This window comes from Pyxicephalus adspersus, chromosome 7 (assembly GCF_032062135.1).
Source record: "Pyxicephalus adspersus chromosome 7, UCB_Pads_2.0, whole genome shotgun sequence".
Taxonomy (NCBI): domain Eukaryota; kingdom Metazoa; phylum Chordata; class Amphibia; order Anura; family Pyxicephalidae; genus Pyxicephalus; species Pyxicephalus adspersus.
In genome coordinates, this window is record NC_092864.1 from 45,593,518 (window position 1) to 45,617,990 (window position 24,473).

General features: G+C 36.4%; 1 long non-coding RNA gene across 1 annotated transcript in view; it reads left to right on the forward strand.

Moving 5' to 3' along the window:
- LOC140335571 (uncharacterized) overlaps positions 1 to 24,473 on the forward strand; it is a 337,062-nt gene that overhangs the window by 39,091 nt on the left and 273,498 nt on the right. Inside the window, exon 2 of the long non-coding RNA XR_011921728.1 lies at positions 20,003 to 20,059. This is a non-coding gene — a long non-coding RNA (uncharacterized lncRNA). The remainder of the gene's footprint in view (positions 1 to 20,002; positions 20,060 to 24,473) is intronic.

The following is a 24,473-nucleotide window of genomic DNA, read 5'->3' on the forward strand; positions in this document are numbered from 1 at the left end:
CACATTGAAAAGTTGTCAAAAGTGTTGGCTCGGTTATGAATACTAACAAGCAATGATTTGCGCAGTCTTGTCACCCCATGCTGTGTACTTTCCGTTTTTACCATTTTCCTTGGTGTGCTCATTAGTGTGGATGGCGGTTTGTGTAGAAGTGTATTGAATTTACCTGTATTTTTTTAGTAGCAAAATATTCATGTCCGTGCATACTGGCAATTTATATATGATTCATGTTTGAATAGGTATTAATACATATAGCTTTCACTCCTTCTGTCTGTGGCACTACCTGTAAATTAAACACTTTTGAACATTGATAGTAATAACTTTTAAACATGGCACTTACCATATATACTTGAATATAAACTGTTTTGAATATAAAAAACAGAAAATAAATATAAGTGCTGATAAAATGCACTTTAAGATTTATTTAAAAGAAGAAAAAAATAAAATCACATATTTTTCCTTGTTTTTACAGGTTACATTTTTTGTACTTTTTAGTTGATAATTTAAGCGCAAATGACCCATTATTATCTTTTGTGAATTATTGTTGGCCACCAGTATATGGCTCTTTGCCGTTATGTAAAATGTGTAACAAACACGTTTCATGTCTTTGATGGCAAGAGATTGTTCCACACTTTACATGAGGACACAGCACCATCTAATGTTGTGACCACTTGACCTTAATTTAGATTCTTTTAGGGGAGAAAGGGACAAGGGACATATGGGGCATTTTCCTGATGTCTAATACCAATACAATATATTGGACTGGTGCCCCTTAGTAGAGAAACATTTATCACAGTGGTACCTAAAGGCTGTGACATATGGTAGGCAATTTTTTTGCATTTTCCTCAATTTCAGTCTTGGTGGCAATAGAGAAAATCTAAACTGCTGACAACCCTTCTCAAAAATTATAGGTTTGGCTATGAAGGCAATTGAGTGTGTCCACTGGGGAAGAAGTTGGGGCCTGGACCTGGAATCCAATATGCCACAGCTGGAAACAGAATATTTAAAGAATTAGTTACTTGGAGTACCCCAAAAGGCTTAAGGATAAAATGTATTAGTGGCTTGGATAAAGGTTAGGACTGATTGGTTTCCTTTAACTGTTTAAGTATGTCCATTCTACCTCAAAACTGTTAAAGGATTGTTCAAGTAGAAGCCAGTTATATGTTAGGTGTTCCATTTTGACAAGCAGTATACCCAGATACGTCCACCTGATGCTTTGTTGCGTTGTGGTTTTGCTCCCATGACTGTTATTGTCACAGATTGTACATTTTAGAGAATACAGCAAAATGACTGAAATTCAGTGGGAAAGTGGGAAAACTTTCAACTAGAATCCAAAAGAAATATTACAAACCAGCAGGTGATTCAGGAAGGCAGATGATGCCTTACAACAACCTAAATTATGATTACTTTAGCACAGATCTTGTAATAGTTTGACTATTCAGTAGATAAGTTTTTGCCTGCACGGTCCCTACTTTCAATGTAGGGATACTGGCCATGCAATGGAGGGGAGAAAAGTCAGTGTCTGGAAACATTGAGTGGCTTAAAGAAGACAATTTAGGATCACTTACATAGAGGTGAAACCTGCAGGAGCGAGAGAATTTGAAAATAAAAAAGCTTCCTATGTAACCCCCTTGAGCTTTGTAACCCCCTTGAGCTAAAAATAATGATCAATTATTTATTGCACTTTGGGGTTAGGATTTAAAGCAGAACTAAATACAAAAAGAACTTAGTCACTGGCAGAAGAGATATGCAAAGTGTCTTTGCCAAAAAATATTTTCCCCTGCCCTGTGCTTTTGCCTACACTGTACTGGTCATGTGCCATGCAGTGTTATGTCTAACTCTATTTGCAACACTTATACAAATGGACCTAGAAACTGGAAACAATATAGCTCCTGTGAATACATAATAAATAGGTGTCGAATGACTTAGGAGGATCTTGGGAAACCCAAACGATTGAATAGTGAAGATGGCGCCCTTGAGGGGATGAAGAGGTAACAGGCTGTACCTTTCATTGCTGCAGAGCACTTAGAAGAGGTAAAAGTTTGTAAAAGGAAAGTGTGTGCCATAAAATGCAACTTTGCAATGCATGTTTTCCAGTTGTAACAAAAGCTTACCTATATGAACAAAAGTTTTGTTCAAATTTTGGGTAAACAATTGTAATATTTCGGCACCATATAAATACATGTTATTAATACGGTATATGTAAACCCAATCACTTACATCTCATTTAAGCTTCAAAATGTGATTTCAAAAATCATTGTTAATATTTTTTCTTAATAATTTTATCAGCCGCTTTCAGTTGGTTAATACCCTGCTATTAGGATCCTCTGCTATTAGGATCCTTGTTCAGACACATCCTCATATAGGGTGACAATTCACTGTCCTAGTCTGTAAATTGTTCTCTTGGGTTGTCCCTCTGTTTTCTCTGTCTTTTAATAAAAGCTACAGTCGGCTGTTTCAGTAAAAAAGTTTTAATATTGCAAATATGTATGATACATTACCATTCTCCAATGAAATACACCTTCATTATTGTTTACATCTAATTTAATGGTGACTCAATAGGTAATGCAACTGGTTGTCCTCTTTACATTTTTTAAACAATAAATTATTCTGGCCTTTGTGTCCTGGTTTGGAATGAAGCCTAAAATATTCTTTTTCCTTTAGAGGATATCTGTTCATTAAGGATGCAACAACAGCTGCTCTCATGTATGTTAGGTGTCAAAACCCATTATCCCTTCTCTGATAGAGGAGGAAATGTGAAAAGACTTTCCCATTAGATAGCCGAGATCTTATATTCACTATTAATCAGATGGCAAATTGATTGATTTAGTGAAATAAGAAATATTCTCTGGTAATATTCTAGAAGATTGGTTCACATGCTAGAATTTTATATAATCGAGAAAGTTCAAAAAATATGAAATGGTATGATACATTTTGTGCTAGTTAGAGGAAGTGAAGATAATATAGGATTGCTCCATCAATTAAGGGGTAATAAATAGAAAAAGTGACCATGCTAAACTGTGTTTATGTAACATATATTTTTCGGTATGCTAATTTTTAATGCCCAAATCCCAACACATTGTCAGCTCAGAGCTTCCAGCTCCATAAATTGAAATGTACCCACTCCCTGCTGTGTTTAATGCCAAGCTGTTTAAAGCTTATTTACTTAGTTATAAGTTAGATATCAAATCTGACTACCATATCGAGCGGATTCATTTTCAAGCATGGTGTCTAACACGTCTGATTGGTTTATGAAAAATATCTGCATTTCTTGGAATAATCCTATAAAAAGTAATGAAAACTAAATTAATGTAAATAAATATATGGCACAAACTTTCTTTTTAGCTTTTGGATACAGTAATGAAGGGATAACCCCCTAATAGTGTAAAAGTAATACCCTAAGGTGAGGGGTATTCCCCTCATAGACTGTCATTCCCCATTGGAAGATTTATTTTTACCTTCTGCTGCTATTAATAATAAACAGTATTTATATAGCACCAACATATTACACTGCGTTGTACCTTCAATACGCATGACAATGCTAACAGTTACTTCATCTTCATCAATTTCATTTTCAATATTTTCAGAAATTTGATAGTGGTCACAAAGACAAATTTCCTTTATGGGGACAGTCATCAATAAACACTTGAAAGACCTTCCCCACTCTATTGTAAGTTTTGCCTTTACATAGGCTATCGTCTCTTCTGATTCAAGACTTTTTGTTTTTTGGATTGTTCATTTCCAATGTCTCCCTTAGAACTCATTGCCAACCTGTGTGCTGTAATAACATGGAGGCCAATGGGAGAAACCATTATGAGTTGTTGGGTACAAAGAAGATCGACACTTCAAGTGTTAGCTTCTGAAGAACCTTAACTGGAGATTACTGTGAAGCACAGCCGTGTACAGCAGCATGGGCAGCAGGAAATATATTTGCAGATATGTAATTTATAAAGAATATTTGCAATAAAAGCTAATCTGACCGTAACCTGCACCCCAGTGCTGAAGGCAAATCTTATACAATCTTGTTTTATGAACCAAAATCCAAACCTACCTTCTTTTTAGTAGCTAAATTTATCTTTAGTACTGGTGTCCTTTCACTCATAACCACTGTAACTCTAGAACTTCATGGTATGTCCCCACATGCCGTATTTGGAAGTAGTGGAAATAGCCAATTTAGCATTATTGGACAAGTAGCATATCAACTGGTTCATCATGACTAGTAATATCAAAGTTTTCAGTGTGGTGGCAAAGGTATGCTATTGATAGTTTCAAGCATCAGAAGGTGTCTAGCTTGGGGCAATTTCCTGTAAATCCTGTAGTTTTTATTTATTTCTTTTTATGATTCCTGCTTATCCATATTGTGCCTGGTTTGGTAGTGTTGCTTACTTTCCACATGTACCAGGGACAGTTTCTGGGGAAGCATACTGGATGTTTTTAGAGGTGTGGAGGAAGCCAGAGTTCCCAAAGGAAACCCGGGAGAACATGCAAACTCATTGCAGACAGTCTTTTGGCCAGAAATGGAGCCTTGGACACAGTTATTTTTTTACCCTCAAAGCATGATACCCTAATAAAACCCCTGTTGAATTGCACCCTTCTGCAGCATACTTTCCTTTCAATTGTCCCCGAAGCCTGACTGCTTAACACTAACAATGCTGTGCTAAACCACTGAAATCTCTGCATTCAAAACTTCCAGTTTTTAATATTGTATTTAGTATGTATTTATTATTTCATACAAGTCATTCCCAACATTTTTCAAGTTTTCCCTAGAACTATACCTTGGAATAGAAGCCTCTAACATTATAGAAAGCAGTAATAGTCTGTAAAGCAAGGCGGGATGTCCTGAGAAACTTTAGGGTTTTACAAAGCAATACACAGGCTGTCTTCTTTTCTTTACCATCCACCAAAAATAATTATTCTTTCTTTTTAAATATGTATAAGACAGACTCCATAAGACTTATTCCTGCAATAGTTTTTTTTTTTTTTTGTTTTTTAGCAGAAAATTAATTAAACAGTTTTTGTTCATTATTCTGTAAATATTTTTGCAGATTGTCAAGCATAATGTCAAACAGGTCTTGCTAATTACTGCAGTACTTATAAATTTTGCATCTTTACAGCACTCTTACATCCAGATAAAAATTTGTGACAGATGACAGTGGTGAGAATTTAAACACATTGTTAGAATTTAATAGTTTTATCAGTTTGTAATACTTTTAAGCTATACACAGATTTACCGCAGAATGAATATTTAAAGTATGCCCTTCTAGAGTAACAGAAAAAGTGATTTAAATACAGCATTTTTTTGGAATATATTTTTCGTTTTTGCATTTGCATGTTTCAATGGTTTGTGGTACTTAAAGTTGATCTCTGACTTTCCCTGCAGTCTTGCACAGTTCTCCATGCACCTCTTCTGTAATGAAACTGATTTCCCTGCACACAGTCAGCTTTCCATGGAGGGGCTGATTTATTGAACCTCTCCAAGACTGGAGAACATATTCTATAATGGGAGAACCTGTGTGATACAGCAAACCTGGAATGGCTCTCATTCAGGATTTATAACATTTGACAACTAATAGCAAATGATTTTAAAGAAATCGATTCAAGGTTTGCTGAATCATCCAAGTTCTCTAGTCTTAAGCCCACCATATTTCCTGCTAAAGGACATCAACAATCATTCAACTCTTTTCTTTCCAGTTTTTCTGTTGGCCTGGCCTGCTCCTTTCACATCACAGAGGTGCAGAAGATAACTTGGGTGTTACAAAAAATCAATGTTTATTCAAGGAACACCCACTCGTCAAGACTGACATCCATCCTTTAAGGATCTTTGTATTTGCATAACTTCCAGGAACCAGCTCGTTGCTTGCATCCCAGTTGAGTCCTAAAAAGAAGTACTAAGGCAGTGAGCCTTTATGTTTTCAGGGAAGTTATGCACAGCATTCTGCTGGCCCCTTTTAACTAGTATCTGATGTCTGCATTGAGAAGCAACCTAGTGATGAGAAAACTAGGTCTAAAACAGGGCATGTAATGATGTTGGTCTCCAGTTTAGTACCCTTGGGGCACATACACTTATTTGGAGTCCAGCTCCACAATTTTAATACTGATCTGCCTTCAGTCCAGAACAATGGATCCGTTTCTGTGGCCCTGTTATCGCCACACAATTGCTTGTCCACATACTCCCAGCCAAGTACATGGATTACCCTGCATTCTCAATAAATGCTAGGAATAGATAGGATTTGTACTCTTTTCAAACTTTCTGTAGGATTAAGCGAGCCTGTAGAGTGTCTATGAAGCACCTGCACAGAAGATTTAAACTGGTGCATCAATGTTGCAATAGGCTGGGTATGAGACTGACAAAAGGAGGCTGGGGCAGGAAATCACAAAAAAGGATAACGTTATCAAAAGCACAGTTACATCTCATTTATCCATATACTAAAATGATTAAAATAAAATAAAGAATCCACTAGACAACATGACACAAATTACAGAAACAAATCTTCTCCCTTTGCATTCCATTTGCTAAAGCAACAAATAGGGAAGTTGCAAAGCCTAATGTGACTTGACTTAACCCCCAGCAGGGTACTGGAAATTTGAAAAGACCCATCTATATCCCATCCACTTAAAATGGAAATGTTCATTCTAGTTGTTATTGCTCTATACCTATAGAACCAGATACCTCTAGCTTGTAATTTTCACTTACAGCTTCTTTGTAAACAAATTGTAATATGCCGTTGCACACAGAATAATATCTGACCTGTACTAACCCCTTTCTTAACAAAAGTGCTAAGTATTTGAATACATTTCTCTTTTATACACATGAAAATGCATCTAATTTGCAGTCACATTACAATGCTTTAGCAGTGTTCTTTTTCCCCTCTATTAAATAGCTATGTAGACAGCTTGTACAGATGCATTAGAAATGCTGGAGTGTTTTAGTTCTTGCTGCAGAAGGAACCCTACCGCTTACTGCATTGTGTCAGAGATTATTTCCCCCTACTTTGTCGGAAATTTGAGCTGGTAAAATCTTAGGACATGAATTTTGTAATCGCTCATTGATTTCTTCCACGCTGTAGGCCATTACCAGCTCGGTTATGGACCTTTATAACATTTTACCTGTCACTGCTGAGACAAGATGTTACTTTTGTAGGACTTATACATTTTTAGCTGCCAGAAAAGAGGCTTGCTAAAGAACAATGAATGACTTATATGAGTAGTGTTATAAAGGGATACCTAAAGTGACACTTTACCTCTAGAAATGGGAAAAATATCTATGTAAGTGGATCTTTTTTTATCTTGCATGTATTATCCCTAAGGTAATAATAAGCATATGCTGTGTTTTACTCTTCTGTATGTTCAACAAAGTGAAAGCGTTCCTCATGTTAGAAATCTGAAATATGTGTTGGCTGTCATTGCTACATGGCTGCATAGAATGAGGAGAATTAAAACATTTTAGGGCCTACAGTTCTGCAGACTGTACTGCTACCCCATCACCCAACTGCTTTTGGATGATTAGATGGCAACCTGAAGCCAATTCTTCCATGTAAGCTTTTATTAGATGCGTGATGACCTTTAATTATATTATGGCTATGTGGCCTTCTTGGTGGCCAGAAAACTTGCAGTGGTTTGAACAATAAATGCAATTCAGGGCAAGAATGAATGTTGTGACATTGCATATTCTTGTTATAATTATACTATAACAAATGCTTATGTATTTAAAGCTAAAGGCAGTCCAACAAAATACTGGTGTCAGGCAGCGGGTAAAAGTGCAGTTGTAGCCTAGAACCTGTGGTTGAAAATTTTTTTGCAAAATAAAGCAGCTTGGGTAGGTACACACCTAAAATACAAGCAAACCCCACTGCCATGCTCATGGCTATAGGACAACATGTCTTCATGTTACTGGTTTTGGCTCAAAATGCGGCATGGCACAACACAATGTGATAAAGTGGGATCATGTAGTGAGCTCTACTGTTTGGCTGACACCCTTAAAGAGGAAGTAAACCAAAAACTACCCAAAAGGGAAAAAAAAAATCACACTTGCATTCAATCCCGCAGGGCAGTTGATCCGTCAGGTTTCTTCCATCAGGTCCTGCGTCTTCCCGGTATCCGGCGCAGAGAGAGCATCAGGCGCCGCCATCTTCTCCTCTTATCCTCCTGGTTCTTCCTCCTATGTCACCCAATCTCGCACTGTACAGGCACGAGAACGGGTGACATAGATAGGAAAAAACTTGCCAATCTCACCGCACATGCGTGAGACCAGTTTTTTTTTTTTTCCCTATTGATGAAAGGCCTCCTTTTGTGCATGCCCGAGATTCTTTGGCATGCATTTAAGTAGCAGCCAAGATCCTCCTGGGATGTGTGACGTAGGTATCCCAGGAGCCTCTGCGCTCCCATCTCCCATTCATTGTTGATCGCCTAGGTGATTGGGAATTAAAGGGGTGGTGCTGCACCCCCTCTTTTTTTTTTTTTTTTTTTACATAGGAAAAAATAGGTGTATAAAAAAAATACAATTTCATTTTACTAAAACTCTAAATATATGAAATAGTTAAGATTTTAATGTAATTAGCTTTTCTCTAGTATTGTTTCTCAATTTTTATTATTTTGAAAGTATGCCTAATTTTTCTTTTGAACATTTCTTTAATAACACCATAACTTTGTATTGCTTTATAGAAGCAGTTTATTTATTATGTTGTATTTGTGGTGATAAAGATTTTAGTGACTTTTTGGTGCAAATAATGCTCCGGTTTAAAGTTTATATCAAATGTGCAAAAACGTCAGTACTTTAAATGCTATGGGCCTTTTTGGAAAAATTTTTGGGAAAGGAAGTGGATCTTATGCAAAGCTTCTAATAGGTATATCAAAAATCAGTTTAACCAACTACAAAGTGGATGGTCCAGGTCTAGTCTCCAGTGTTTCAGGTTGACTTCAAACTTTCACATTTGAAGATCTTCAAATACAGAATTTTTTGATGTGTCTGTACATGCTGCAAAACCTTTCCATTGAAAGTGATAGGGCAGTCTCCATGGAGGCTTCAGCTTTGCTTTGCTTGGCATCACTTCAATTTCAGCGCAGCATGGTTTTCTGCCCTTTGTCGAAACCACATGGCCCTGTAATACCCGCAGTGTTTCTGAAATTGGAGCAAAACAAAGCTTAGGCATACCACATTTTTCTTTCTATGCAGCCTAAAGCTTGCTTAAAGCCAGTAGAGAAAGGGCCATAATTAATCAAAATCCAAAACTTGAAATCTTGCAAAAAGGACACTTGGTTTAATGACAATAATGTAAATGTGGATTTACCTGTAAGCATAATTTAAAAGATACCTTTTAGGAATTTGCAGTAGCTGAATTGCAAAATGTTGTCTTTATTTTTTCGGGGTGGATTGCAGTGCGTTATATAATATATTCCTATACATAAAAAGTTCAACTGAAGGTACCTATGTGTGTACCTAAGTGTGGCCAGGGGCTGATTAACAAACTACAAGCATGCAAACCACCAATAACAAATCTCAAAACTAGTTGGATATAAATACAAATGTTTTGGCAGGAAAAAACGCTTTCATATACTGTGTTTCAAACGTGCACTTAGCTGATTACCTGGAGCTCATACCATACGACTTAATTGAATTAGTAGAAAGAAATACCCACAATAATACAGTATGTATTTTTTCTGTCATTGGTTTAAATCTGTCCATAAAGAGATATAAAACAGAATTTTTCATGATTATGATGGCCATATGCAGCTGCATAAGCCTCTGGTTGTGTGTCCATGTCGTCAGCATATGCTGACTGCTGCTAGGGGCAAGATAACAAGGGTGCATGTGGGAGGGGGGCTGGAGGGGCAGCTTGCTTTCTCTACAGTTGCCCTAGAGCTAATTGTTTTTTCTCTGCGGTGTCTGTGATGATTTGCACATTGAGCATCATCTCATTCGTTGTATGTTTAGCATTATATAAATCAAACATCAACTTCAGCCAGGCAAATGCTGTCTTTTATTTTCAGACTAGTTTAAATATTGGAAAAACAGACTCGGAGGATTTGAAAGTAATGAATTTAGACGAAAGCCCTAGTTATGCTGATACATTATTAATATGCAGTGTATAGGAATAGCTTCATGCATATTTTCCATGTGGACTTTGTAGCAGAAAATGATTGATAAAATTATTTTTTTTTTTTTGTTTTACCATCAAAAACTTGCAGTAAAAGAATACATTAGAATTGCCATAGCTGCTGGCGCACAATAGTTTAAACTCAATGAGTGTAACATGTATGTAGTGCAGACAAAAAGAAATGTGACTGTGCTCTGACTGTGCTCTGGACATGAAGTTTTCATGTTCTTAACAAGCAGTAAACAAGCTTTAACATAACCTTTTACTGACCTGCAGGCAGTGTGCAAAAATTCAGCCTCAAATTTGGGAAGTGATGCAGTCTTAGCATTTTGCTTTCTCCCCCCTTCCTAAACACCTGCTTTGGGTTCATGTCAGAGGTGGGGAATAAAAGAAGGTTTTATTCTTAAAAAATGTTTTTTTGGGATGTATGGATGGATGGATCCACGTTGCCTGCAGCTTCAGAGGTCAGTGTGAGCATGGTTTAAAATATAAATACATCTAGAATATGTAATTAGGTGAATGTTTTAAAGCCTGGTCACAGTGTTATTAGAATATTGACTGTACAATAGGGACCTTTGGGACATTCTCCAAGTCCTTGGCTATAGGGTAAATTCTGTATTGTCTCCTTCTGTTAAATGTCATGTAAATGTAATAATTTTTAAAGGGTCTTCTTGGGGTTTAGTGTAATTGGGCTTTTGATGCAGGGGTTGTGTTGTGCTGGATAAAGCCATTTTATTTCGATTTAAAAGTTGGGGAGCCAGAATAGAACTCCCATCCCTCTATGCATCATGCTAGAATTATCTGGGTTAGGACTTTAGAGAAGGCGAAGGAGTACTTATTGGCTGTTGAAAGTGAAAAATGGCCTTGTTTAAACCATTACTCTTTTCATTGGTATGCCTAATAGATCATTAATGGTTACACAGTGCTATCAGTGAACTCCTTTGTGTTGTGGTAAGGTGCTCATAAATCAAAATTGCTGCCTTATCAACGCTGTTCACTATGCCAAGAACACTGCCACAGTACATGTTTGGCCAATTGAGTACCGCTAAAATTATTGTAAGTCTAACCTTAGACCTAGTACACATGAGCAGGTTCAGTGCTAATTTGCACTCAACAAACACAGCAATTGAAAAAAACATTACACATTTTACATAAATCTATCCTTTCAGTAGTTTTCTCCTATAAAAATGGTTTGGAATTCCAATTGGATGTAAGTTGCAAGTTGCACAATTGCCATGAATATTTATCAAAATGTCTATTCACAACTGATTGAAACCCCAAAAACTGCAACTGGTTGGCTGCTGAATAGAGTCTGATCATTTTATTTTATCAAAAATCGAAATGTTAAGTATCAAATAGCTTACATCAAGGTGGCACAGTTGCTCAAGTGGCTAGCAATTTGGCTTTTGGAGCACTAGGGTTCCAGGTTCATATCTTGCCCAAGGCAACGTCTATATGTAGTTTGTAGGTTTTCTCTGTGTTTGTGTTGGTTTCTTTCAGGTACTCTGGTTTCCTTCCACATTCCAAAAACATGCAGGTAGATTAATCGACTTTCCCCCTAAAAATGAATCTTAGACTGTGATAATGACATATGACTATAGTAGGGACATTAGATTGTGAGTCCCTTTGAGGGACAGCTGGTGACATGACTTTGGACTTTGTAAAGCACTGTGTAATGTGTCGGCTCTATATAAATACAAGATAATAATAACAGTTTAGCTGCATTCAGCAAGCTCAGGACACACGTTATTTATACTACGCTATTGGCTATTCTCTCCATGTCCCATTTTCTCCATAGTATTCAATGTCTTACAACAGCCTCCCCCTGTTAATCTCTTACAATATATTATTACCTATGACAAGGACAATGAAATGTAAATGATTACCAGGTGTAGAGAACAAAAATCAAATGAGGTATCTGATTCACTTCTATTAAATAAAAATCAAATCTGCACCTGCCTGCCTATTAGATTTTTACCTTTTCACAAAGCTACCTAGTGGTAGTTTTATGTGCTCACTGCACTCATTGTGTTCAATTTTAATTTTTTTCAAAATAAAACCTACAAAACAGTTCAAATATTTTTTCTTCTTTTTTATGTTTTTGTTATGTTTTGTGATTTTTGTTCAGTACTAATGAGTTTTCCAAGTACCCCTCTCCATGAGACAATTTGCCGCATTGTTGAATTAATCCTTCTGGAAATTTTTCTTGAAGAGATCTTGCTCCAGTGGAGCTTTATTGAGGGAGTTAGTGCTCTGCTGAACCTTGCCGTGCCCTTTTCTCATACTTTAAAAAAAAAATGAGTGGGATATTTCTTTTGTAAACCCGAAGCTTCATTCTCAGAGAGGCGTGGGTGTAAGTAACACTTTCACTGCAGATCTTGTCACTAAAATGAATTGTTTTCTCCTAGGTAGTGCATTTATTAGAAGAAAAAAACTGAGAATAAAGTAATTACAAGCCAGCTCATACTATCTTAGTGTTAATTGGCTCTCGTTGCATTGCTAGTAGAAGGTTAAAAAATCAGGAAAGCTTTACACATTATATTCTCTATGTGCTCCCAACATAAAATATATTTCAGAGAATGCTGCAAATATATAGAATATATTCATCTATTCATTGTTTTTACCGTTTTTTTTTTTTTTTTAGAGCAGAACTCAAGCCAAAATAACATAAATCTAAATGTCACCAAAAAATTTAAAAAATGGTCACCAGTATCCAAGCCACTTCCTCTGGGCTCATCGTGAACCTGCCCCAGTTTATAATTGTATGCAGGTATGTGCATACCTCTCTGTCACTCCGCTTTCTTTTCATATCAGCTTGCTTTTTGTAAGCACATCAACCAATTGCAGTGCTGGGTGGGAAGAAGTTTCAGGCGGGTGGTAGTCCCTGTATTGTGACCCAACTTTTCAGTAGCCACCCAAAAACACCAGGTGGTTACTGAAAAGTGGCAGGTGGTGCACCCAGCTAAAAGGGGGCTGGGGAGAACACTGCAATTAGAACCAGGGACTGCTAAAGCTTATACAAGATCAAATTTGGGTGCTTAAAGCCGCTTTTTTACAGGAGTGTTTGAGTAGTCTGAAGTGTCCTAAATGTAGCTTTTATTTATCCTGGGTAGTAGTGGTGCCACAATTTTTCTGGACACTACATATTGCATTCAGGGCCAAATTGCCACCCCCTGGCTCCTTCAAAGACTTGAAATGGTGCTGCTTGCACATGCTTAGTGATGCGTATTCAAGCAATTTCAGGCATTTGCAAGCTGTTTTTAAAGTTTCATGTAACAAAAAGTGAAAAGAGATCTGCTCTTCTACGCTTTTGCAGCCACCTTAAAAAGACTAGCAGCGACAGCCTAGTGTTTTGACAGTAGGCACCCGGGGGCAGTAAATGCAGTAGTAAAATACCACTAATCTGAACATACTTAATGTTATGTACATGAGTGCTGCATTCATTTGTTTCTTTTTATTTAGGCAAAGTTCAGCTTTAAAGGGCAGATTCACTCTAAAGTTCCCACATTAATGCTTAGGGGTGTAAAATACTGACTTTATCACATCTATAAGATTTATAAGATCTTCACTGTGTAAATGTGCCCATGGTCAAGTCTAGCTTTTACTGCAGATCTCTATGATGCCCATAATTTACTATAAAATCTCACCCAGTGGTTTTAAGTAGAAATTTGTCAAAACTCCTAGTGGATGATTTAGAGTAGTGTTTCTCAACCAGGGTTCCTCTAGAGAATGCTAGGGGTTCCTTGATCAATGAGCAATTTGTGCCTTTCAGGTCCGTTTAGGTGACACCAATGATCTTTTTGTCTGTTAGTGAGGATAACATTCTTCCCAATGGCCAGCAATGTAAGGGGCATTCTTTCTAATGTCCAGAGTGCTAGTATACTCTGAGCTGTTGAGATTGTAATTATATCAAGGGTTCCCTGAAGACCTGAAAGTTTTCCTTCAAGGGTTTCCCTGTTATAAAGGTTGAAAAACACTGATTTAGACCTCATCTGTATCCCATCTGTAATGTGTTTTGGCAAGACATCCATCTATCCATTCATAGATAGCCAGTGAGGGAATGCCATTATATTACAATTTCTGGTTGCAGGTTTGGTTCTTGCTCTCAGATAATAGTTCACATTTCTGAAAAACATATGGGTCAATTTAAGCTAGGTAACTTTCTTCTCTTGTATGTTTGCATTTCAAGCTAAGAACAGCAATAAGGCACCTCTTGTATGATCTGTTCAGTAAACACAGTATGAATAGGCATGTCCATTGACCCATATGTTTTTTTTTTATCAAAAGCTATCAGTAAGGTTCTTAAAACATTTAAAATAATATATATATATATATATATATATATATATATATATATATATATGCAGAATGATGCATTCACTAAAGGTATATTTAAAAAATCATAAAAATGACAAAAAATTCTGGTAGCTAGGCACATGAAATATATTAAGTTTCAAATAATAGATTTTCTTGTCTGACTTGTGCTTTGAATGTAACAATAGGACAATGAAAATGTGTTAAACCAAAAAATCATTTTGTTTTGACACCTTTCATTATTTACTTATTCAAATCTCCACCATTGTGCTTCAGCAGCCAGAAGCTTTACCCTGAAAGAGACTTTCTCAGGAAAAAAAACGAAATGACGAGATTTGCATGGATTTTTGACACTTTCTAATATGAAATTGTACGGTTGTCATAAAGTTTTTCTTTAGGATATGTTGCCATACTGACATACCTGATTTAAATAACTGTTGCAAAATCAAAAACAGAAGAAAATAAAGATGTAAGCTTGTGGCACAATATTCTGTTGTGTTAGTTATATTCTTTGGGTTACTTTTCCCCTATTTTATTCTATTTCATTTTATATGCAAAAGCCAATTCTTTCAGCTAGGCATTCAACATGCTGGGCTGTTGCTAAAGCAGACAAAGTATATAGTGTTCTAACACTGGCATTTATATTGGAACCACTATACAATTTTTTTTCTGTCTCTTCACTATTTATATTTATATTATTTTTTCTTCACTATGTGGAGTTTTCTGGTATGCCTTTTGAACTTTGAGTGAGAGATACATTGGTATATGAGTTTTAGTCATTAAAAACTTAAAGGAAAGATCGGATAACCTCATCCCCTGAAGAAGTAAAAGTTGCGAATGCACTGAAATTTTAGGATTTGCTTGGACCTGATAGATATTTTTATATATATATATATTTATATTTATTTATATATATATTTATTTATATATATGTATATATGTGTGTGTGTGTGTGTGTGTGTGTATGTGTATATATGTATCAATATGAACTCACGAGACTGCCCATAAACCAAATGATTGTATACCAGTGATTGTTTTCCAATAGTTTTCTCAGTGTATATAATATCAACGTTGTAAACTTTTTGGATAGCCCTAATTTAGGTTTAACCAATCTTTCCCTCTTGGGTATCTCTATAAGAGTTTTGTTACTTACACAACTTTTATGAGATGATTGTCCTTTTCTCCTTTCCCTATAAATAAACATGTTAGAATTAAACAGATACCTTTAATACCCATGACCTCTATCCTTTCAATAATGATTTACCGGACTTTACCACTTTGAATATAAGGATGGATTTTTGTTTGCTCTAAATTCTGGATAATTTCTGTAGCATCTAAAACTGATGCCACTGACATGAGCAAAAAGCGCCTGTCAGCAAAGGCCCTAACTGTTTTTATCTAGCAGCTTCTATAGAAATGAACATAACCTCTTACTGAAAATATTTTCAATTTATAACATGTAATATCTGGCCATCATCACATCCTCTGCCCTGCCATAGGCTTTGGAATTGCTGCACTCTGTGTAGGAGCAGTGGTCTCTGGGCAGTAATCCAACATGCCCTCTGCTGAATCAGACTTACAGCCATCCCTGTATGGCATACTGAGTTTTCATAGAATGTTTCCCCAGTGGATTTAGTTGTACATACTGCTTAGAACCAGCATCTTCCAATTAGATACAATATTCCTTGTATTTTTGACTCTTGGTAACAGTTATGTGGTTTCATTAGTAAAGGCTTTCTTTGATTAAAAAGGTAATGATCTTACCTTGAATGATAAATAAATGAATGATAAAGTCCAGGTCTTTGCGGAGACCACTGTTTTCATACAGAGAGCAAGTGGAAATAAAAATGGATCAGTGCATGCAGGTAGGGTCCATGGTGGAAAATAAACCTAGAACTCAAGCTAGGATTGCTAACTTGCAAAACCCTGTATGTGCAGGGTTGGGTGTCCAATACAAATTATGGACGGATTACTGTATACAATGAGGTTTACTTTAATCTTGTAGTGCCCTATATTTTACAACAATACTAAAAAGAGTGCTTGCATTAAATCTGGTGAGCATGTTGTGCTATTTATTAAGAAATCCCAGCTGCTGCATGCTCAGGAATGAAAAATCAATATGGTTCCATATCTGCAGAAGAAGAGGCATATAGATATCCATGTGTAATTTGTTCTCCTGCTACACAAGTGCATTTGCAACAACAGGCTATTCATGGCATAGCAGCAAATGGAAAGCTAGAGATGTATTACTGACTGTGTCATTGATTGTGCAAAGTTTCCTTTATGCCTGGCTAAAAATAAATGTGAATATAATGAATAAATAATTATATGCAAAACACCATTCTAATATTACATGGTGGTGGTGTTTCCAGCAGTTAAAGCTGAACTCTGGGCAGATATAATATACAGAAACAAATGCAGCTCTGTATTCACGAATGCATCATTTCGTAGTGGAAAGGTATCAGTTGTTCTTAGATGCCAGCAAGTGTTGCCTAACTGCAGCACAGACAAACAATGTTTCCTGTTCTCCTAGGGCTGTACAGCAGAGCTGCATATGGAATGGATAGAGATAGTTTGTGCTGGGTGACTTTTCTGGAAACAGTCTTTTTATTTTTAATAAAATGTATTTGTAAAGTGCCAACATATTATGCAGCACTGTAAATTATGGGTTGCAAATAACACAGATATAAACAGTGACACAGGAGAAGAGGTCTTTTAGTTCCCCCTTTACCTATATATGATTTAGTCCTAAATCATGGGGTAAATGTAGTTTCTATATCATAGTATTTATAGGTACAATTCTAAGCCAGCTAATTAAATAATCACCCTTTGTTAATATTAATTACCTTTTATGTTCCATTGTTGAGTATTGTTGGTGCCTTCAACATGATCAAGTTATGTTTACTGTCTTGGGGAAACAATGTAACACTTTGTCTGTTCACATTGTTAGCTGTAGACAGTCATAGACAATTATGACACTGAGCCAATACAAATAAATCAGGCCAAGAATATTTTATTAATTTTTATTGCCTAAATTAAAAGTATCAGATTTTTTCCTGAGGGTGCAATTTTGCAATTTCTTTCAGAAGCTTTGCCATGAAACAAATTACTTTTCCACAAAATGTTCTACTTGTAGAACACTGTCGGTTATGTCTTGGTGTCAATAGCATTTCAGTGCCACACAATTTAAAAGTGTGATCACATCCTCAGGTCGCAGATTAATCTCCTAGGCATAACTCTGCAAAGTGTGAAAATATTACTGATGAAATGACGAAGAACATCTTTTATTTCATAAATTGGTGGACCTAAAATGTAACGATAAAAATGGATTTCTCACCGCAGTGTGGCACATATTTGTGCACGTAAACATGTGCTATTCACACATATGTAAACCTTGTCTTTTTAAATACAGTATTGAGCATTTAATGCAACTGTGTAAAGGCAAGACAGGATTTAAAAATACCTATAACGTGTTCAACTGGCATATAATACCTGTTTTAATTGGTCTGTCCAATGCCACAGTTTTTCGTGTGGACATTGTATCATTTGTTCGTGTCTGATCCTGTGGAGCACTGTTTCCTGACCTTTATACCATGGGGGAACCCTTAAAATAACTTTCAGGTCTTTAGGAAACCCCTTCTATAATTACTATATCCACAGCTTACAGTACAGTGTTCTCCCCAGCAACTTTTAGCCTAGTGCACCACCCAGCAATTTTCAATAACCACCCATCTGTTTTTAGGTGATTACTGAAAAGTTGGATCACAATACAGGGGTCACCACCCACCTACAGCTCTTTCCCATTCAGCTTAAAAAAAATTCTGGGGAGAATATTATAGTATAGTATATTAGCTTGGTGGTCTTCAGGAAGAAATCCTCTTACATAGCTGGCCAGTTGAAAGAATGTTACCCTTCCAGATAGCCAAAAGTGTCCGTGAGCAGAGAGGCACAAATTTCTCATTGCATAATAAGCCTCAAGCAACCTTTGGAGGAACCCTGGTTGAGAAACACAGTTCTAATGGATATTCACCCTCTCTATTAGAGATGTTGTCAGAATGTGTCAAGATGTGAATATTTTTCAATGGGGACAGCTGTTCTATTAACAATTTATTTGCAACGTGTAACTTGTACAAGTAAACTTGTAACTTTGTACAAGTAACTTGTAATATTTGTTTTAGAGATTTACTCTCTATTCATGTTGTGTCCCCTGGTGGGATAGTAAAGGGTCAACTCATCAATTGTTAAAAAAAATAGTAAATATTGTTTCCACTGTTTATAACTGCAGCTGGTTTGATTTTCTGCAACTGCACAGCACTGAAGCACTTGTAAGATACACCTAAAAGGGTAGGCATTCACTGCAGTAGTGTTTTTATCATGTGAGATACTTTCAGTCTTTTCCACCATCACCAGTGTTTTAACCAGAAAGCCTACAACCCTCCATCAGTTCCGTAAAAGACTGGCAAGACTTACAGTGTCCCTAAAGCAGAGTTATACTAACATGATTTACCGATATGCATTCCATCACAGGGAACTGCTATCTTCCTTCTCTTCCTTATCCCACAGACGATAATCAACCATCTTGATTGGCCGTGTCAGGTTGACGTAAATACTGTATAGTGGTGCAGGAGTTCATTCATTCTCGGTGATGAGACTAGCGGTCAAAAAGTGGGTGGGGCAACACATAACAAATTTAGTGTTCCCAGGCCTTTCCTTAGGAATCCAGTAACCCCCTTTAATTCTGACAGCTTTCTACTGCCCCCTCTGTCCCATATTTCCAATGCCTTTGTTTTTTTGAAAAATGATTTATATTGAGATACAGCAACAATGTCTTTGAATTATGCCACAGGTATCTAAAGCCCCAGTATTGTGACCCAACTTTTTAGTAACCACCCAAAAACAACACATGCAAGGGAGTCAAGGATTGCTTGGTTATCCCTGGCAAGCAACACTGATGCTGCACAAGCACAGAGATTGCATTTCTGTTCCAAAATGGATACATTCACATGTCATTTCCTATACAGAGTATGTATACATAATTCATGTGACTAATAAACCGCACCTTTGCCTTAATGCACGCGTTACCCCACTGCATTAGTTCTGTACTCCTTTTTAGTGATACCCCAACACATTAAGGCAATTTTGTTGCAATGCGATGTTGGTTCCATACTGCCATGTGCTGCATTGAACATTTTGTCCGTTCTGCTGCATTAGAAGTCCATTATAATAAATTGACTATATTGTTGTAACACATGTTAATGCACAACATGACTTGAGTTAATGCAATGCTCCAAAATAGAAAGGTGTAATGGGTTTCCTAATGTATGTTACTAAACAGCAACAGGAAAATGTAAAGTCAGCTAAAATCCTTGCAATATATAAAACTCATATCAAGAAGATTATTTTCTTTCCTCTGAAAAACTGGAGTTGATTTTACTATGAAATTATACAGTTCTATAATATGGATATCATCATTATACTTGTTTTGTTTTTTGTGTGAAAATTAGTTTTTGCAATAAGCTGTTGATTACTCAATAGCAAGAGGATGAATTTTAAAATGAAACATGTTTGGTGATATTTTCTTTTCTGTTTGTGTGCAGATAATCTGCTTGATTGAAGTTGACAGATGAAAAGTATGGAATAATCCAGAACTTCAGGTACACCTGCTGCCATTTAACCATTTAAAACAATTTTATTTTTAATGACTTTGGAATTTCTTTAGTTAATAGGAGGTTTATTCATTCCAGTTTCATGTTAATGGCATGGCCTGGCTGTAAATCTTTATGACCTTTTGTTTAATGTGTTCCGTCACACTATACCCTAAAATCTGGCTTTTCTCAGTTTTCATGCTTTTTTCCAATGTTGCGATCTTCTAGATCTGGTCTTCTGTTAACAGGTGTTTTTTTTACTGTACTTTGGAAAAGGTCAGACTAAATTCATGCTGTGAGTGATGGCAACGCATGCAACATAATCACAGTTCCGGTGTGGAAGAGGCTGAAGTAGTTCATAAGCGCTGCGGTCAATCTTAAAGTATCGTGTGCAGAACAGTTGTTGCCCTAATGGAAAATGATTGTGTGTGTTTAGTGAAATTTAATTTGTTCATATTGATGGTTTATTCAGAAAATCATGCTTGGTATATATTTTCATGGCTCAAAAGATAGAAATGCAAATGGGCCAATTGTTTTTAAATATTCTTTATGTAGCAGGTACACTTTACATATAAACCATGCCTGTAAAAAAAAAAAAAAATCTATCTGATGTCATAACCTTTTTTTTCAGTTTTGGATAGAGAAAAAAAAAAAGGTTAAAATTGCTCTTAGACGTCTATTTATAAAACAGTGAAGCCGGCATTCGCTGGAACTTTTCCCGGTGCGGAATCAGTTACTGCCATTGAAACACATGGACCTGGCAGATTCTACACCAGGGAATGTTTCGGTGAATGCTATATAAATTGACCTCTTTTGGTATTGTCTCGTTAGGTAGATTTCACTTCCTATCTTAACGACTTAACAGTAAATGTCTTTCCAATGTGAAATCTGCTTTTAGTTGTGATGAGAACATGTGTCCGAACTAGAAAATTATTGTATGTTTAGTGAAATTTAATTTGTTCATATTGATGACCTATTTGGAAGACACTTTATGCTTTGTATATATTTTAGGTGCGCTTTAAACATTAGCAATGTGTGTAAATTAAAAATAAAAGGTGTATGTAGCCAACTTTTTTTCTCATTTTGTATAGAGTAGGAAAAGGGTAAAACCATTCCTAGATCTCCATTTATAAAGCCATGACATTCACTTAAACATTCCCTGGCGAGGAATCAATTACTGGTATTGAAACACATGGACCTGTTAGATTGCCCACCAGGGAATATTTAAGTGAATGTCAGATTCAGTTCTACTGTTTTACAAATAGACCCCATAGTGTTGATTTTTTTTTTTCTTTTGGCCACCTGTGTCTCATTAGGAAGAATTCTCTTCATTTTCTGTTGCAGCAACTTAACAGAAAATAAAGCATGTCTTCCCAATGTAAGAAAAAAAAAATCTGCTTTTAGTTGTGATAAGAACATGCTCTAATTGGCATATTTCTGCTTCATTACTGCTCTGGTGGAAACTGGAAATGTTGGTTTTCCCGGTGACATTGGTGATAGAGAGCAAATATTCTTTACTATGAATCAAACCGCAATAAATACTTGTCAGAGGTTCTAATCTTTCACAACAAGCCAAACCCCAAAAAGTTTTGCCTTGAAGGGGAATTTTACTTCCCCTTTATTAGGTGGACTTCACTGGCAGGGTCAACAGGTGTTTGTAGAACTTAGCATGGGGCCTAAGGGAAAGTGTAAGTATATGTTCATTTATAATTAAGTACTGTGGGGCAATTTTTAGTGGGAATCCATAGTACTTTAATAAGTTACTGTTCTGGAACAAACACTCTTTTTTGTATGCAGTTATGTTCTCGTTGTGGTGGTATGTGCCATGGTTCCTGGATGCGCTCTGTAGCTTCTGGCTGCCCTTCACTGGTCCTGTGCTTCCATTGTCATAAATAGGAATGCGTTTCAACTACAGTAAGCTGCGGTTGAACACACTTGCTTTGAGGTTGTATTATGGCAGTTGCTAGAAGACTGAAGATGACCCATAATCATTTGCAGTGCAGTCAACCACACTGGAACCACATTCATTACATAGCGAACGTCAAATGTTGCAGTTGACCCCTAAAAAGTGCTCCATGGCACATTAAATGAACATCCAGGTGGCAATTACAATACAGTGTTGGACTACAGGTCTGAAAGAGGGCTTAAACGTTTGGTCCTGCATGTTTCTCCAAATTCTTTTTAGATGATGTATCTGCTGCCTGCACCTCTACAAACAGGTCAGCTTCTTTGTTCCTGTCCTCTCCCCTGGAGGTTATATATATGTAGTTACTATAATACACTAGGAGCACTTATTTCAGCACTTCAGTTGTGAATTTAAATGATTCCAGGAATGCCGAGTTGTGGAAGAATGTCAGGTCTCAGAACCCTAAGCACAACTCCAAGGAATACTGCCAACTTGTAAATCAAGAGAACTTACAGGAACAATTGGGCAGATACCAGAAATAACTGCAGAAAGAGAGCTAAAAATGAAATATATGGTAACATTCAATTTTTAATGTGAAAATAAGGTTGCCGACCTCAAAGAAATGAGCGACACGGGAGCAGGGAAAAAAGAGCTAAATATATATAAAGATTTGGCACATACGAGTATGTAATTACCACAAAGCAATTTGTAAAGTTGTATGAATTCTAATTAGCATAATGTCATGTTGAAATTTTAGAAAAAGTGTATGCTGCTGAAATTGGCGGCTTGTAGCCTTTTTTAGAAGAATGTTTTTGAAAGGCTCCAGCCTTAGTATTAGCCTTAGTAATAGCATAGATTCATAATTCTAGCCAGCATAAATATACTTTACTGTTGGATGCAGGTTGAATTTACCTAAGTACTAAAAATCCCTCACTGCTTCATTATTTTTTATACTTCAGTTTTGCAATCCACCTTCTAAAAGTCTTGCCACATGTGAATTTTGGGTGTTTGCCCACCCATGTTGTACTCCTTTGCTGTATTTTCTGTAATAAAAATATCAAGCCCCAATCCCCAGCGGCTAATAAGCACCCCAAGGAACTCAAGTGTTAAGATCTTGCCAATAGGGTTCCTAAGAATATTAAGACCCTTTTGGGTCATTTAAACCCTCCCAATATCTGCCAATAGTGTAAATTATGAATGGGCTGACCCTTCATTAAAAGAGCTGTATATATTATAATATAATATTTATCTGTTTTTTAGGACGGACTATGGACATATTTTGTGTGTATGTATTTCTAACAAGCAATAGTAGACGTAAACTGCCCTATGTAGCTGCAGCTCTGTGGATCAATTTATCCTCAAAGTTTACAGAAGAATGGCAACTAATTTTTCTAGCAGAAGTCACTTGGGCAACCCACTAGCCTTCTAATGCAAACATTGTTTGGAATTGGATTGTGAGTCTTATCCTTTATGGTACCTGCAGCTACAGGAATAAGTGAAGTCTTACTTTAAAGATCATTTAATGTTTGTTAGTGCTAGATCATAGCTGAGAGGGTATGAACTAGACATCAGAGTCCTTTTCTTTTTAAATGATGTTTTCAGAGGCATCTATCTTTATATCCACTGACTGCTATCAGAGCTTATAGAAGCGACCACTCATGGGTACTATATTGTTAAATTCCTTATTTTATTTGAATGTTATAGAGCTACATATTCCATAATAGGAAAGGGGGGTGCATGTTGTCAGTATTTAGGAAACAAGCTTTTGATTTACTCTCTGTAAACCAAGTACTTGTTTTTTTTTGTTTTTTTTTACCAAGACATCCAAGTGGAGAAGTATTAAAAGCTTTTGAGATCCATTAGTGTGAAAACAATTTACATTATTCCATTTAAATGAGGCAATTAAAGCTATTCTAATCATTTTGTTTTTGAACTCTCAGTGGAGTCCATCTTGGAACTCTAGTTTGAGATTTTTACTGCACGCATGCTTTTGATAACGAAATTCAATCCATAGGCTTCAAAAAGCAATAAAAAGAAGCAGCACTTGGTTTTGTCATGTTTCTATGAGATATGTACAACTGGGGGATTATTAACTGATACAGTAAAACCATTTATTGGACTTCTGACCGACAGTGGAAGAACTCTCTATGCTATTTTTAACCACCAATCAACTTTTATTTTACCGATTTAAAACCTCGCGAAAATTCCCAGGCTGCCAGGGCAGTGGGATTTAGCACAATATGACATTAATGCATTTACTCAGCAGTGTAAAACTTGGACCACTGTGCAATTTTGAGTAAGCATAGGTGTTATGTGACACATGCAGGCGCTTTTTGTATAGTAATTCTAAATTATGAAATAGCATTTTTAGATTACAGATTAGCAAATGTAGACCTTTGGAGCATATAAAGCTTTTTACTGCTTATTTTACCTACCTGAACCAGAGAAATAGTCCGTTGTTGTGGCTGGCAGACACACGTGTATAGTTACACAAAGTTCCAACCCCTGGAAGATCAC